The sequence below is a fragment of the Lycorma delicatula genome, chromosome 1 (assembly GCF_047948215.1).
Source record: "Lycorma delicatula isolate Av1 chromosome 1, ASM4794821v1, whole genome shotgun sequence".
In the NCBI taxonomy this organism is placed as follows: domain Eukaryota; kingdom Metazoa; phylum Arthropoda; class Insecta; order Hemiptera; family Fulgoridae; genus Lycorma; species Lycorma delicatula.
Genome location: NC_134455.1, coordinates 104436637 through 104452512, shown reverse-complemented (window position 1 = coordinate 104452512; position 15876 = coordinate 104436637). Strand labels below are relative to the sequence as shown.

At 32.6% G+C, this 15876-nt stretch overlaps 1 protein-coding gene across 5 annotated transcripts in view; it reads left to right on the top strand.

Annotated features, from left to right (window-relative positions):
• The window catches only part of LOC142320636 (neuropeptide CCHamide-2 receptor-like), a 126258-nt gene that overhangs the window by 23519 nt on the left and 86863 nt on the right, over nt 1–15876 (top strand). Inside the window, exon 1 of one of the 5 annotated variants that reach the window (XM_075358688.1) lies at nt 13261–13396. The exons of 2 other annotated variants lie outside the window; for them this stretch is intronic. The gene's annotated coding sequence lies outside the window, so the exon portion shown is untranslated. Of the gene's footprint in view, nt 1–13260; nt 13397–15876 lie in introns of those variants that run through there. 2 more of the 5 variants (XM_075358732.1, XM_075358714.1) reach the window with 2 other exon arrangements.

Genomic DNA, 15876 nt, shown 5'->3' with positions numbered 1-15876 from the left:
ATAAAAGTTTTTATTGTAAACATTTTCCTAGTTTGCAAAAAAAATTATTTAATTTATCCTTCTGAAATAAATTGAATGTGCATAACTACAACGATGGACATGGAAATTATATTAAGAACTTCTTTATATAATTTCCATTTATAAATTATTAAATTATAAAATTATTTAACAACCTAAATATCCCTTTATAAATTTATCCCTTCCTTACTCTAGACTGAAATTCAGATACTAAAAGAAATATATTAAAATGTATCTTTCTAAAGTATATTCTTTTCATTATAAAATTTTTGATCTACGATGTCGACTTCATAAAAATCAAGTTTTTTCCTTTATTAATATCTAGAAACAGGCCTGTTTTTCTGTTGTGAGTACTGATTTTATTTAATTAAGAAAAAAATAAGCTTTAAATCAACTATTATTCTTTTATTTATTTTTTTTCCTACTGTATTCGTTATAATCTGTTCAACTAGTGAACAATTACCAATCCCTACAGCCCAATGAGATGAGGATGATCTATGTGACATGTACGAGTAAATGAGGTGTAGTCTTGAATAGACTTAGGCCAACTATTCCTGAGGCGTGTGGTTAGTTGAACTCCAACCACCAAAATACACCGGTAACCACTGTCTAGTATTCAAATCTATACAAAAGCAATTAAATTTTACTAGGAGTTTAACCTCAAACCTTCGATTTCGAAAATCAGCTGTTAAACATGTAATGAATCCATTTTTTCTATTTTCTCATGGATAAGTTAATTGGCTATATAGATATATTTCGTTTATATTATGTACTATTTTAATGTAAAGTGAATATTTTTGGTAGTAATTCTACTATATCAGAACTTTGCATAAAAAATATCCTGACATAAATGTTATAACATGCGCACAGTAAAGATATTTTTCATTGTATGTGCTTGTAAATACAAAATGCATGGTAGAAAAACTAAACTGGTTGTTTAAATGACTGAAATATTGTAGTCTACTTATGGAAAACTATTTACTTAGCAAAAATTCATCAAATCGTTTCCATTTATTTTTATTTTTTTTATTTTATCCTAGCCTTAATAGAATTCTGACTTATTTCTTGCTTTTTTATTAAATTTATAGAAATCTTATTTAAGTCCTTATTTTCTGAAAATAAAAAATACTGAATCAGTTAACGGTCGATTAGTTCAAAATAATTGAAAATTTTAGCTAGATTTATATCCATTTCAGTTTTACAAATTTCAATTATTGTTAACTCCATCGAAAGAAATAAAATATTTACTACACAAAGTTCTTCACTAAACTATGTTTAATAACAGAGAAAACAATTATTTTATAATAATAATGGTAAGGTATAAAGTAAACCGGTAAGGACAATATTGTTAAAAAATCATACGTAATAAGACGTCAAAAATCATCCGATTTCCACATCTGATGTTTAAATGGTTTTGGATATATATTTATATTTCAATAAGTTTTTCCGCTTGCTGGAAGATTTTGGTGTGTATGTAATAACAAATGCAATTGCTGCTACCAGCTTGCCAGGCCTGCTACTAAAAATGTTAGGGCAAATGGATCGGTAAACATGTAGTCCTGAACAGACTAGGTCGAGCATTCCTGAGACGTGTGGTTAACTGAAATCCAACCACTAAATAAACGGCCCAAAGATTAAGAGCTAGACAGAGATCTGAGGCTCAGATTGAACAAATTATGGAGGCCTATAGGACGGCTCGGAAAATGTTGAACTACCTGATTAAGAACGCCAAGAAATCTAAGTGGAGGAAACTGTGTGGTGAGCTCGATGCTGACCCGTGGGGGCGAGCCTTCCAAATAGTAATGAAGCGATTGGGGAGGCGAGTGCCTGTGCTGAATGAGGACGAAGCGGCGCGCCAGATGTCCGTACTTTTCCCACGGTAGGGGGAGATAAGATGGGAGGCAGTCTTGTGCGAACGTGGCAGGTTTGCACAGAATGAGGTGATTGCCGCAATTAACAAGTTAAATAACAAGAAGAGTCCGGGCCCAGATGGAGTTCCGGCAGCGGTCATTAAAGGCCTGGCTAGAATAATACCGTGGGAGATGACGGACATTTTGAGTTATGGGCTGCAACACCGCACTTTCCCTCAATGCTGGAAGGAGGCCAGAACGGTTTTGCTTCCCAAACCGAATACAAACCCAGGCGTTTGCGAGTACCGTCCTATCAGCCTCATAAATAATATGGGTAAGGATGCTGAGAGACTTCTTGCTACCAGGATCCAAGAGGAGCTGGACCTAAGCGGAAGTCTACATTTGGAGCAATGTGGATTCCGTAAGGGCCGTTCGACACTGGATGCGATAAACAGGGTGGTTAACTGGGCGGCGGAGGTACGGAGCGGTACTTGGAGGACCAAAAGGATCCCATTGATGGTCCAGTTAGATATCAAAAATGCGTTTGTCTCGGTACCGTGGACGGCCATTGTAGCGGCGCTCAGAGAAATGAATGTTAGTGACCACTTGCTAAACCAGGTTGACTACTACCTGTCTGATAGATGGACGGAGGTTCGCACTTTGGAGGGGGTGGTGAGATTTCCGGTCTTCGGTGGAGTTCCGCAGGGGTCTGTGTTAGGCCCCTTGCTATGGACCATCTTTTACGACCGGGTGCTCCGGTTGCCTTATCCGGAAGGAGTCAGCGTAGTCACTTACGCTGACGACATTGCACTATTGGTGGAAGATAGGGAAATAGGTGATGCAGAGGATAAAGGAAATCGCTCCCTCCAACTCATAGACAACTGGTTAATAAACAACAACATGGAGGTGTCCCCGGCAAAAAGAAAGTGTATCCTCTTCACGGGTAGGAGAAGACTGCGCGGCGTTCGGGTCGTGATCCGTGGAGAGGTTATAACTGAGGTCAAGGATACAAAATACCTAGGGGTGACAATAGATAAAAGTCTCAAGTTTGGTGGGCATATAGAAAATGTGTGCAAAAAAGTAGGGCTCACCATAAAAGCCATCAGGTAATTATTCGTGGAACACACAGTACCGGGGGCCTCCAAACGGAAACTGATTGCGTCGGCGGTGGTGTCTGCGGCGTTATACGCGGCGCCGGTTTGGGCTGATGCAATCAGGATACAAAGAAACAAGGATAAACTGCGAAGAATGCACAGAACGGCATTGTTGGGAGTGATAGCAGGGTATCGTACTCTGTCATATGAAGCTATATGTGTGCTTGCGTCGGTCCCGCCGATAGAACTTCAGATCAAGAGCAGGAAAGCGAGAGCGGAAGGGTGTAGAAGAGCTGAGACCGAGGCGATGACCCGACAGTGGTGGAAGGAAGTATGGGCAGAGACTAAAGCTGCGGCCTGGACCAGAAGGTTAATAAGTGATTTAGACGCATGGCTGGATCGCCAACATGGCGAGGTGAACTTTTACATAACACAGATGATGTCGAGTCATGGATGTTTTGGTTACTATTTAAAATGATTCGGCAAGAGAGACACCCAACTGCGACTACTGCCAGGAGGTGGACGACGCAGAGCATACGATGTTCGAATGCCGGAGATGGGCACAATACAGACAATTCATAGCAGTCAATAACCTGAATAACATAGTAGAGTGGTCGCTAAGGAGGGAGCAGAACTGGAACGTTTTCAACAATTTCGCTGGTACGGTTCTTCGCACTAAGGAAGAGGAGGCGCGACGAAGGATTCATTAGGTTCAATCGTAAATAGGGATAGGTGGACAGCCCCGTCTCTGAGAACCTGTATGCCCTAGCGTGCAGGTTTCGGTGAGGGGACGGGGACTCCGGGGAGATTTCGCGGGGATAAAATTAAAAGACCTAGCCCCGGCCGGTGTGGCTGGTTTTGGGGGTGCGCGCGCTCCTTGTGCTGGTCACACCGGTTTGAGGCAAATGGCATAAAGACCGAGACCCGGTTTCTGGCGGCGGGGGTGGGGAACGGCATAGCCGGGCTTTGCCCTCGTCGGCGGTAATTAGAGGCAGGCAAGAAAAGATCTAGTACCGGGGCGGTTGACCTGCCGTGCCGGGTGTAAAACCCGTGGGCGGGAAGACTGCCTTAAAGTCAAAAAACACGTCTCTGGGCCGAGTATACTTAATTGGATGTCCGGGCCAGGGATGTAGGGAAAAAAATAAAAACCAGTAAAGAAAACTGGTATCCACAGCTACTATCTCTACAAGGACTCGAATCTTAGAACTCTTAAATTTGAAAATCAGCTGATTTTGCTAATGAATTAACACTAGACTCACCGGCGAGGAAAGATTAAAAAAAATTTCAAGGTTAATGAACTCGAACCTAAATAATACATAATTTACGTTGTTCCACGTAATAAAAATGTTCGATCATGAGATCATGTGTCACCTCTTCTTTGTAAGTAATTGTGATAAGTAAATTAGTTCTTCTTGAATGTTAGTTTCTTTCTCAAGAACATAATTCAGTTAATAACATAATGTTAAAGAGTGAACTTAAACATATAACATAAAATATAATAAAATTTTATGTGAATATTCAGACAAAATCGTTTTAAAATATTCACACTTAAATACTAATATATACAATAAGTTAATAATTCGAAAATAAACATTATCATATATTGAATATTGTATCTTTATTGATGAATCCGGCAGCTCTGTGATTCGATGAATAAGCCTATGAATACAAGAGGCAAGTTTTGCACATCGGTTATTCCAGTAGTAACTGAGCAATAACCTGCATTAAAGTTTTATTACGTAAGTTATAAAAAATAATTTTTTGCAACTGCTTAGTAAATTATATGATTTCTGTAAATGTAATTTAAACATGTTTTACATAATAAAAATCATTGGCGTGTTAAAATTAACTGTTTTGTTCATAAAATTGCTAAAAATTAAACTGCTTTGAAATGAAATTTAAAATTTTTCTTTTGCATATCAACATGAGATGAAATTAATTAAATTTTCAAAACGTGATGTGAGAATTTATTGAAATCTGATTGGACTGTTAGTGAACTGAATAATGCATACAATTTTGAGTACCCTCCAATTAATTCATGTCCGATATAGTTTATTATTCATACTGTATTGGTGTCCATGATGGGATTATAATAATTTTCAGCTTGTGTACACAAAGTATTTATAATATGACTTAATACAAATGTTTCTATTAATTTAAAATCATCAAAATATTCAAATGTCATTCGCATGATTTGATATTGAAGTATATTTTTATTATATAAATTAAAATTTTTCCTACCATAAAAAAAAGTTCAGGTGATGTTTTCAAGCTAATAAGATTTGATAAACTGATAAAATTATGCTGAAAAACTATAAAGTAGCTTAATAATTGATTTTAAAGATTGTTTTCCATATTTTTTTAATTTTATAATAATAAGGTGGTTATAGTAATAAGATGGTTTTATAATAATAAGAGAAAATATTTTTAATTAAATTTTTTTTAACGCATCTCACGTTTAATGAATATTTATAAGTCGTAGAATATTTATAACTATATCAAGCATAATATTTCTTTTTATTATTTCTTTTTTGTACATTTTATTTTGTATAAAATAATATTTATAAAACATGACTGAAATATGTTAAACTAATTTAATGTAAAATAATTTTCAATCTTTAAAATAACTTTTCTTTCAAAATATCACGTTTGATAAACTGTATATCACAACTGTAATTCTTAATTTATACATATATTAACTGTACCCGTCACGCTTCGCTGTAGCACATTGTGGTTGCATGGATGAGAAATGAGAAACAAAACAAAGCATACGTTTCATAGAAGTTTAATTTTGCAATACTTGTGGATATACAATACTTTCTGTTTTTCAACTGTCTGCGTCGATATAAAGGCTATCTGGTTTGCCGACTCGGGAACACGCAACATACAGTTGCCCATGTGAGAAGCAATCCGCATCTAAATCTAAACCACACAATTCTAATGATTGACCTTGAGCTTTATTGATTGTGATTGCAAATGCCAATCGAATTGGGAATTGCAATTTTTTAAATTAAAATGTGGTATCGGTCGGGATTATGGGTATTCGAAGAATGAGGACATCTTCACCTTTGAAAGGCCCCGTTAAAATCGTTGCTTCCATTACGTTATTCATCAATTTCTTAACTGCAAGTCGCGTGCCGTTGCAGAGTTTTGGCTGATTAATATTCCGCAAAAGGATAATTGTCATTTTTGATCGAACCGTTGCTAGAATGAATCTAATGAGGAATGTATTCCCAGTTCCTCCTAGTGCATCCAAGAAGAAGGTCCCCTCAACTCCGTCATTTATCATTTGCACTATGCGATCACAAATGCCTTTCTGTTCACGCGTTAATTTGGGAATCTTTGATTAGACATATGACTGAAGATCACCAATGTTATACCTCTGTTCACGGCATAAATCCACATCAAATGAAGCAATCGCAGCTCGGGTGGGTGCTGGCATTCCCAATTGACTAAGAACTTTATTTGCAATAGCTAAGCACTTGATAAATATCTTCAATATTTATCAATGCTTCGTTGTAAATGCCTTCTGTAAATTCTATGGTCATGTTGGTATTTTCTAGGTGTACTCAATGCAAAATATCCTCAGCCATATGCGATCGATATCTTTCCTATAACTCAGTGGGTGATGAAGGGAAGCAAGCTGTAAATATAATTGCGAATAATGCTTGAATTTGGTTTGAATGTGCAGTGTTGCACGCGTCATTAATACATATATCCCACTGTTGGTCGTTTTCTAATAAATTCAGAGCTTGGTGAAAGGCGCGACACGATCACGACAATCTGAATCAGATGCAAGTGGATACGTTTTTTTTTTTTTTTGTTAATAAACAATGTAATTGAGAACTGGTATTGTTTCACATGTGACTGCGGTTGTCGTTAGCTAGTATGGCGGGTGTTCCTCTTGCTTCCGGCAGATGGCACGGTCACTGGTACACAGCTGACCGTTAAAAAAACTGTTTTCTCGCGGTCGCGGGTATGTGACTGATGCGAAAAATAGATAAAAACAATCTTTGATGCGGGTTATATAAAATTTGAACTAAAATTTCGTGCTAAAATTTGAGCTCAATCAGTGCACAACATTTTGAGTTTTTTAAGATATTTTGAGTTTTTGAAGCGTACACAAACGAACTTAACATTTTTATATATAAAGTTTTGTGGGCTGCGAAAAAAAGCCCTTAAGTCTTGCGAAAAAACACATCATTTTAAATGCTTACAAAAGCAGAGTAATGCTAACAAATTATAGAATAATCAAACGGCGTTGATTTCAGATGTTAATAAACTGCTAACGTAAGTAGAAGTTGTGCTGCTTCAGTGTACAACGTGATTCTCGAGTATGAATCTACTAATGAATTATGGTCTCCAAAGCAAACAAAACCCCGCAGGTCAATTGAGAAAAAGGTGAGATTTTGTTAAAAACGCAATCTGTAAAAAATTTGCACGAATTTGAACTATTTAGAAATAGTTTAGCGGTACATTATGTCCTTAGGAAGAGAATTCGGCTATTGTCTTCGACAACGCTTCTTATCATTAAACAAAAAGAATTCCAGCGTGTTATAGAAAAACAATGATATCAAAATGTGGCTTAGTTCAAAAGGAATAATTTTTGAAGAGGTTTAAGTTAATGTTCAATCATTGCAAAGCGTTTCGCGTATTAAAAAGAATTATAGTCCGTATAAAATTGGTTTGACACACAACGCCATATTGATAAGTCGTGTTTTTATTCGGCTCATAACGAATATGTTTGCCGGCCTCCGTGGCGCGAGTGGTAACGTCTCGGACTTTAATCCGGTGGTTCCGAGTTGGAATCCCGGTCAGGCATGGCATTTTCATACGCTATAAATCATTCATATCATCATCTGAAGCAATGCATAACGGTGGTTTCGGAGGTTAGAAAAAACCAAAAAAAGAATACTTAGTTGGGGTGTTTCAGTGTTACTATTTGTGAATTTTGTTCTTTGCTTTTACATAGCAAAGAACGGTAAATGACCAAAAAACGATTGTTTGGTCATATATATGTAAAAAAAAACCTAACAAAGGATTTTTTGGTCATTATGTAGGGATATTATTTTCTGTGTATTTGGTTATTTCGACTTTTTTTGTTTGCATAGTCTTAAGTCTACCTGGGCTATAAGAAAGTTGAGTGTTTTAATTTATTTACTGTAAGTCATCCTTGGTGGCTTTTCTTGTGATTTTGTTTACATTGACAACGGCCAAACGGGCTTTTTGTGATTAGTCGTTGTGTTTGACAACGGCCATCTTGCATTGATCTGATTGGTTTTACTTTGTTTACATTTCCATCTAATTTATTAGCCTCTTATTTATTAAAAAACTGTACAAATTAAAAATAGATTTATTAAAAATAGATGAAAACAATCTTCGATGCGGGTTATATATCGTGCTAAAATTTTTTTTATCGTGTTTTTTTAAAAATAAAATACAGATGTTTTAGCTGTTAAATATAATTCAAAGAAATTTGGTCGTTGTGTTTGACAGCGGCCATCTTGCATTGATCTGATTGGTTTTCCTTTGTTTACATTTCCAAATTAACAATGTACAAATTAAAAATAGATAGATAGATTTATTAAAAATAGATGAAAACAATCTTTGATGCGGGTTATATATCGTGCTAAAATTTCAGCTCAATCGTGCAGAACATTTTGAGTTTTTGAAGCCGTACACAAACGAACTTAACATTTTTATATATATAGATATGGATTCCTTTTATTAAAACAGAACTTATACTTCTATTTTAAATACATCCCCTTTTAAATAAATCTGTTAATATGTGATTTCTTTTTGATAAGAAAAAACTTATTCTTATAACATATTTTCAAAAACTGGTTTCAAAAATGGAAATATCTAACAATAAAAGAAGTGAACTCATTTCAACTTCACTTTAACTATAACTCTTTGTCCCTTTTTATTCTTGGATTACCATTAAAACGAAAGTAAAATTTCATAAGCTTTGATTTTATTGGCGTCTTACATAAACTACTACATTAAAATAAAAAACCTTTGATGAAAAAAAAAAGAAACACAATCTACGGAAAATTTGTTATAGTTTTGCTTTGGATGGGAATTTAAAATTACCAAATAAAAAATCAAATCCAGATATATACATATATAAAAGCATAAAAAAAATTATTTGGATCTATATATCCAGCTGCTACATAAATTAGCGTGTTGAACGTATAAATGAAATTCTTTAAAATCATAAATTACCCCATTTTTAAGAAACCAATTTCACTTTACATTCAGAGCGTAATATAAAAAGTAAAAAAAAAAAATACTTCTTCATCTAATTTTCTGAATCTTTTATAAATAACCAAATTATCAAATAACGTATTTTTGGAGCGTACTTATATCTAATTCGCTAAAATTATACAGAAAAACTTGAATAAAACAACTACTTCTGAATAAACAAATTATTTCCTCCCTAAACTAAAATGGTACAGTTATCAATAGAGAGTTTCTAGTGAAAATCCCATGCCCTTAGTGAAGTGAATTCGCATTTCCCTCTTAGAATTTTGCTTATATTTTATCATATCTAATGCTTGTACAGAATTAAATAATTCAATATATAAAATCTAAAATCAAAGAAGTATGTGTTATGATTATAAAATTTGTTTAATAGTTGCACGCTTAAAATTTAGTCTTTCATGGCTGATTAGGTATCGTCTCACCATTACGTGCAGAGGTCCCGGGTTCCAATCTCGGTCAGACATGGCATCAATTAACATGTTATCAAACTCCACCGTTCTGATGAGCATAACTGTTGATGCCCGCTCTTTTAAGACAAAACAAAAAAATAGTTATAATTAAATACCGAAAAATTATTAGATTTATTAAATTTTATAAATAACTTTTTATTTAATTTAAATTAAGAGTAAAAATTAATTCTATTATAATAAAATAATATTAAATGATTAAAATATTAACATGTAAGATATTTAATAATAAAATTGGAATAAAATATTTATAATTACGTTAAAAATAGAATTGATATAATTATTTAAACAGTTTTCATTTTATTATTTTACCCAATGAATATATATATTTTTTAATCTCAGCTTGATGAATTAATTCACTACAGAAGCACTAAAGCTTTTACTTGGGAATATGGAAATGGTAGTTTGTAGACTATAAAAACTACCAGACCGTGATTCGAACCGGGACACCGGATGAAAGACCTAGACGCTACCAATCGGCGTAATGAAAGCGTCAAAAATTATTCATTTTAAAGTATACTTAATTTTGTTTCATTTTTATTCAAAATGAAAAAATGTTACATTTATATATACAGACAATATATAAAATTGTGATTGATATCCATCGTATATATAATTTCGATTTCATAAAAGTTTTATGAAAAATTTAAAAATAGTGTGAAAGTTTTTAAATCTAGGTCTGAAAATCAAAGAATACTTGACTTATATCCTCAACTGTAACTTCAAGCTTACTAATAAAAAAATAACTTGAAAAATTACAAAGAAAGAATTTTTTTAAAGAAATTGGTTAATATATTGTATGATTATAAATTAATTTCAAAGATTTCGTGCTGATCAACTACTTTAATCTTTCCATAAAAATCTTTAAACAGTTACTTTAAGTAAAATTATGAAAGTTTCGTCAAAGTGATTGATTTATCGGTGTCAATTGTAGGTTATTCAAGAAAGAAAAAACAAAGATTTTAAATTTTCACTTAATAAAACACTTAATTATGCTATAGTTCAGATATGGCATTACTTTTGATATTCCATTATACATATTTCTATAAAATATTTAACACTTCTAAATATTTCCAAATACGTTTTAAGACCGTATTAAATAACTGAGGTGTAAGGAATATAAAATCGAAAAAAATGGAGAGATTGATTTTTTTTTTAAATGTTTCAAGAGTTATTTTTTTACTGTAGATTGTGGCAAATCATCATGGAACCCTTTATGCATCAATAAACGTTTTCAAATCAAAAATTCATTATGAAAACATGGAATATGGAATCGGTACGGCTAGCTACGTGCACGTAGCGATATTTATGATTTGCATAACTGACCAAACGAAAGCACAGTTCATCTTTTTTTCTTAAAAGATTTAAAAAGAAATTTCTCAAGTTAAAACATCAATCTACAAAGGAAATTCAAGGCAAGGACTCAAAGGAATATTGCTGCCGTTAGTGCAAGTGTTCCTGAAAATCAAAATTTATGAGTTTTCACATCGTTTACAAGAATTGGGCCTTTCTTCAACAAAAACATAGCGAATTTTGCGTCAAAATCTTGGCTTACACCCAAATAAGATTCACTTAATTCAAGAATTAAAGTCAAGGGACCATTGTTTGCGCAAACGGTTTGCTGATTATACTCTAGAGGACTGTTTTTCAACCGGTGGTCCGAGGAATATTGGTCCACAGGAAAATTTTAGTGGTGCAGTCTGTTAGAACTTTTTAGGTAATTAGTCCAAGCCCACCGGGTTGGTCTAATGGTGAACGCGTCTTTCCAAATCAGCTGATTTGGAAGTTGAAAGTTCGAGCGTTCAAGTCCTAGTGAAGTTAGTTATTTGTACACGGACTTGAATACTAGATCGTGGATACCGGTGTTCTGGTGGTTGGGTTTCAATTAACCACACCTCTCCGGAATGGTCGAACTGAGACTGTACAAGACTACACTTTATTTACACTCATACACATCATCCTCTGAAGTATTATCTGAAAGGTAATTACCGAAGGCTAAACAGGAAAAAGAAAGGTAATTACTGGGTTGGTCTAGTGGTGAACTCATCATCTCAAATCAGCTGATTTCGAAGTCGAGAGTTTTATGGTTCAAATCCTAGTAAAGAAAGTTACTTTTATACGGATTTGAATACTAAATCGTGGATACCGGTGTTCTTTGGTGGTTGAATTTCAGTTAACCACATATCTTAGGAATGGTTGATCTGAGACTGTACAAGATTACACCTCATTTATATTCACACATATCATTCTCATTCATCCTCTGAAGTAATACCTTACGGTGGTTCCGGAGGCTAAACCTAAAAAAGAAGGTATTTAGTCCGCGAATTACTAAAAAAAACCTGCATTTTCTTCAGTTAGGTATACAACGTTTTGTGTGGTCCGCAATACAAGCTCAAATTTTTATTGGTCTACAGTTGTGTTGAGAAACACTGTTGTGAGCAGCTTGAAGTGAATCCAAATTTTTATTAAAAAAATCTACTTTTCAGAACAAAACTTATTTTTGGCTTGATGACTTTGTAAACAAGGAAATTGCTGTATTTCGGGTGATTCCTAACCACAAATGATTTAAAAGCAGCCAGTACATCTGAAAAAAGTCACTGTTTTGTGAATATTAGGCTGGTGGCTCCACTAGGCTATTCCTTTTTCGAAAATGAGTAAGGAGTTGCTGTTACAGTAAATTTTGAACGCTATCGAGCTATGATTTGTGATTTTTATATTTAAACTTGGAAAATTTTTATTTGCGTGAGATGCGGTTTCTGCAGAATGGTGTCACATACCACACAGCTGGTGAAAACATTTAGTTATTGGGTCAAACGTTTGGTGATTTGATAACTTCATAATGATGGCTATAATGATCGTGTGATTTGACTCCTGTAGATCTCTTTCTCTTGAATTATGTTAAGTCACAAGTCTATAGCATAACCCATTACGTATTAATGACTGGAAAGCAAACATTTGACACATTATTAGTGTAATTCAAGCTCATTTGTGTGAAACAGGCACGCAAATGTTTGTTGACTGAGTTGGTTATGTCGAAGCAAAGTCATGGATGCCATATCAATGATATTATTTTTCAAACATAATGTTATCAGCTTCAAAATAAAATAAAAGACTTGGTTGATATTACACATACTATATTTACTGCAATTTTATTTTTTGCTCTGAAAATGAAAGACTTTATAGATAAATATTGCTCTTAAATAACTTTATACGTAAAACTTCCATCTTATCAACTTTTTTTTTCCGGTAAGTGGATCGTGCTTCTTATATAGAGAAATGGAAATATTTGAAAAATGTCTTACGAGAAATATGTTATAATACATCAATTTCGTATTGCAGTCAAACTTAGGAAAATTGTCAACTAGTGATTCTTCTAAAAATGAATAAAATTAATCGATTCATACGTCGGAAAAAATAATTTAATAAGCGAGCCGGCAAAACGAGTAAGTTATTAATGAACGAAAATGTTAACCATTGAAACAGAGAGGGATAAATTGTTTGCATAATTTTTATGCATAAAACCTAATAATTATCCATCAGTTGTATTAATGAATAACAATTAATCATTAGAATTACGTTGGTTCAACTCTAACAGTAACTAAAACCTAAGTAATATCACATAAAGTGTTTGTTTTAGATTGTAACTGGTGAGCATCATAATTTAAAAAGCAGCAGGTGTTACTTTATCCTACAGTTAAGTAAGGTGAATTTTTTTTTCATTCATTGTTTAAATTCATTCTTTGATAAATTACTGTATAAATAATTCATCATTTGTTGAGAAATCTCTTTCGTTCCTTCTATACAAATTCTATGTTTATTGAAACAGGCACTTATTGTTATATCATCCTAAATGCATAAAAAATATTGCTTATAATTTGCTAGACATATTGTTTTTCTCTGTAATGAATGAACCCCTTTGAACAGGTTATTTTTTTCAAATTATTATTTTATCAATTTTATTAATCTCAGGTCACTGTAATTTATTATTGAACGCTAATTTTTTCTCTTGAAAATATTATTAAAAAAAAAAAATCATTCCCAGTACAAAATTACCATAATTAGAATGAAAATTACAGTTGTAATGACCAAGAACATTTTTGTTACGCTGATCGTTCTGTAGTAAGCAACACTATAAAATCCATTACAGTTCAGTTTGAAATTCTAAACTATTAATACAGTATTTGGAGCTTTAATTTATTTACTTAATTTAATGTACTTTATTTAGAAGTAGTGTCTTGATCATGTCACCAGGTTCTAAGGTGAGCGAAAACTAATAAAATGCATAATACTTGTTATAATTATTACAACTGCCTTTTATGATACGATTTACTTACATTATGTGCAAAAATATTTATCTTCAAGAAACGTTTTACTTGTGCTTTAGGTCATGGAACATTTTATATTCGAAACCCAGAGATGGAATAAAGCTTTCGCCTTCTACGAAATCTATACATGAGGTACATTCCAGTTCGATTTGCTACGTGTTATAGTATGTTTTGATAACTAAGTTGTTTCAACAGCTGTACCGTATTTTTAGTTATTTTGGAAAATTAGTCATACACTTCTAACAAACATTTTACTTGTTAAAAATTAATGGCAACCTTGTTGTCAACTACGTTATAAAACCTGGGATTACTCATATCGAAAACTTCTCATTTCGTACCAAGAAGTTCTTTAGCAACCTACGGGAATTAACTCACTTCAATTTCGAGACATTCTATAAAAATGAATACAAAATCTGATTAAAATTAATTACATGATTTCTATTTTTTTTTAACTTTTCGAGGATTAAAATCATTTTGTTGCCAACCCTGGTAGTCGTTTTGAAATCGTCGTATTGAAAATACGACTACAATATTTACTTTATCATGGCCCACAAGTGAACAATTGTTTACAACGGTAGTATCGACTTTCCAGTCTGCAACGGAGAAAGAACTTTCTTATGATGAGGATTTAAAGTTTGTATATATGTAATCTTTTTTGTCATACAAAACTATTTGAATAATGACATAAGAGTAAATTACTAAACAAAATTAATATTTTTGAATTTCATTGTACTGCAAATAGTTTACATAGTCGTAAAAAATAATATTATTGTGCAAGCCTTTTTTACACTACATATTCTTCTTCCTTTTTTTTACGAGTTCATATTATTCACATTGTTTCATGTGAACATAAATTTTCTATACATGTTTTAAAAAAGATCGTAAATGTCAAAACTTGTGTACTTTTATAATAAAATTCATAGGACTAAAAGCGATAAAACCAACTTATTCTAATAAAAACGTAAAATAGAGTTGGAAATATGACGTTTGAATTTTAGAATGATGTATGCTTGTTTATCATCCCTAAATGAATTACATTCGATTTTATTAAATAGTCAGTAGGTAAAATTTCTTAAGTTTATATCTTGGATAGCTCAATATCTGGCTAACCCATTAGTACAAGTTAAATTTTTTTTACAACATTATAAATAAAAATATTAATAATAGTCTCATTATAAAACAATATTTGTGTATAAGCATTACAAGATATCAGTTTCCTTTTGAGAAAACTCTTTCAATTTTTAACTTTGAAGTATCTGGTTCTGTTTTATTGAACAAAAATGTTAGCAAATAAAACAATTATGTTGATCTAACATAAATCCAGTCAATCTTTACAATTTCTCTACTTAGGAGATAAAATATAACAGAACGTATTTTTTAACGACAAAGAAAGAAGAAAAGATTTTAGATGGACGATTGATATTAACCAGCTTAATTTTGGAATGTAACCTTCAATAAGAAATAATTAAAATAACTATAATATTATTTCAGTTATAATTTTATAGAATAAAACACAAATTGATAATCGATATTCATTTCTATCACAATAAATTATTTACTTTAAGCTATAAGTAAACAATCGAAAATTGGTTAGGTAATTATTTATAGCTGATCAACTGTTTGTTAATCTGTTACTTGAGAGTGTGTAGTTTTGCAGAGCCCAATATGTATTCTATCAAGGTTAGTTTTAAATGGATTTGAATTTATGAATTAACTGGCTTAAATTTTCCTCAGTAATTGTTATTGAAACTGAATCGGGAATCAATGCTAAAGTATAGAAGGAAAGAGTTATAATAAAAGAATTTTGAAAACTAATTTCTTTTAATGCAGTAATTACTATTCTTTTAAAAATAGTTTT